Raw genomic sequence first — 2203 nt, forward strand, 5'->3', positions numbered from 1 at the left:
TGTTATCAGGGCGACGGACCATTCTAAAAAAAACCGTGGCAAAAGTGCATAGGAAAATGTTGATATTGATTTAAAACGTAGTTTATACGACCCAACCCTTTTTCTTGTAATTTGTTAACATTCTGTATCTCCAGTTCCGCGAATTTTTATTTTTCTGCTAACGACCATGTAAAAAAGGGTGTTATTTGTATTAGATGTTTGTTCTCCGATATAACAGCCAATATGAATGATCATTTTTGTTATGATTTCCGTCAACTGTACATGCTGTTTATTCACCTTTGTAGTATAAATATGAGGGAGCTCCATTCAGATACTTCAAAATGACTCTGAAAAACGGTTTAGTTTTGATAGTTGCTTTACTATGCTTGGGAGTATTTCTGGGCTTTGGCGTTGAAGAATCGGGTATGTAGATTTTTTTTTTGAATTAAACAAAAAAAAAGTTGGGGGGGGGGGCGTAAATATCTCTGACAAAAATTATCAATTAACAATCATTTTGTTTTTCAAAATAAAAGTCATATCAATGATTTTAGTATATCCAATAGATTTTGCATTATTAAAACACTTACATTTGTAATATAATGATATTTATAAAAGTTAAATAAGTGATTTTCGTATATATACAATAGAGTTTTTTTTATTTTAACACCACCTCTATTGACATTACAAGACTGAATCAATTGACATTGATATTTCTTATTCTGGATTCAATAGAAGCATTATACCCGCCAGCATGGCCTCGTCCACCGTGTGGTTGCATGTGTTTTACAACACCATGTCCTTGTCTACCAATGGACCATCCCCTGTGTAGATACCAAATAGGTTAACGTATGTGTTCACAATCCTTTAAAATAATTATCAATCTAATTAACCTTTGATTCTTTATTTATCAATTTATAAAATAATTTACCCTTTTAAAAATTTGCAAATAAAAAATAGAAACATGTTTACTTTTCATTGCTTCCGATTGGCTCTTTATTCATTAACAAATTTGCTAATGTTATACAAAATTCAAATCTATAATCATTTTTCTTATTCATTATCTTAACTTTGCCATCTTTTTGTAGGTTAATGTTCTCTCAGGAACGCATTTACGACCATGAGATGAAAATGCAGATTACTAGTATAAGTGCAGTTAAAAAACACGAGAAATGATTTAAAATGCATATAAAAATCATCGAATCAAAGTTATTTTGATTTGTCTTTGTGAAACAAGAATATATGAACATAAAAAATGAATATGAGAATACCATATTTAATCATTAAAATGCTTTCTTTGGATTCATGCGGGATATGAAGGTGGCGACATTGCAGAAAATACATAACCCGCTTAATTAAGCGCGTTATGTAAATTTTTTCTGCAATGATCGCTACCCCCATAACCTGCATGAATCATCTAAAAAGTATTTTATTGTTTATATTTAAATCTCTCTTTGAACAAATTGATAAATTGATTGTATTAAATAAGTAAATTTCACTAAATTACTGTTAATGTACATCAGTACGCTAGCTAAAAGAGACGACCAAATCGTTTCCTATGGAAAGAACTGCGAACGCTAACGCCCGTTTCCCGCCTACATTTTACATCCAAATATTTCGGAATTTCTGTCAGATATTTAAAAACTAAGTTAACTACTAAAAAGTATAATCAAATCCTAATCAGTTTATATCAAAATAAAATTTGTAATCAAATTAATTATCTTTAAACAAAAGTTTTGCTAACGCGGGGTCTTAAAAATATTTCATTGAAATCGGTCTCTATGAGTGAGGAAAATATTTTTAGCGGCCAATATGTGCATAAAAACTTAATTATAACATATTTACGATATATATTAAAGTAAAATTTCATTTTAATTCATAACTGTTAATTATTTTTCGAAAATTTACAAAGCAGAATTCTTTTTTTTGAATGTATTTCGGTCTGTTCCCCCCCGTGAAACTACAAACCCCTTGGTAAAAATATGCTAAATAACAAAAATTAAATCCCCTCAAAAGGAATTTTTGTTTCACGCGGGGGGGGGGGGGGGGGGGGGGAAGATGTTTTAAAAAACATTTCCGTTTTCCGTTATTTTCTATTATGAAATCAGCTATTTTAACCCAAAATACAAAGTTATCTCTCTTTGTTTGACCAAATCATTTATATTTAATGAAAATATACATAAATGTCTACATTATGATAAAAAAATAGCTTTGATTAGACAACTTT

General features: G+C 29.9%; 1 long non-coding RNA gene across 1 annotated transcript; it reads left to right on the forward strand.

Annotated features, from left to right (window-relative positions):
• Window positions 1–243: 243 nt before the first annotated feature.
• LOC128187201 (uncharacterized) lies at window positions 244–1177 on the forward strand. Its single transcript, XR_008244044.1, has 3 exons — window positions 244–402; window positions 712–825; window positions 1065–1177. It is a non-coding gene; the product is annotated as an uncharacterized LOC128187201 (long non-coding RNA).
• The last annotated feature ends 1026 nt before the right edge of the window (window positions 1178–2203 follow it).

The sequence above is a fragment of the Crassostrea angulata genome, chromosome 6 (assembly GCF_025612915.1).
Source record: "Crassostrea angulata isolate pt1a10 chromosome 6, ASM2561291v2, whole genome shotgun sequence".
Classification (NCBI taxonomy): Eukaryota; Metazoa; Mollusca; class Bivalvia; order Ostreida; family Ostreidae; genus Magallana; species Magallana angulata.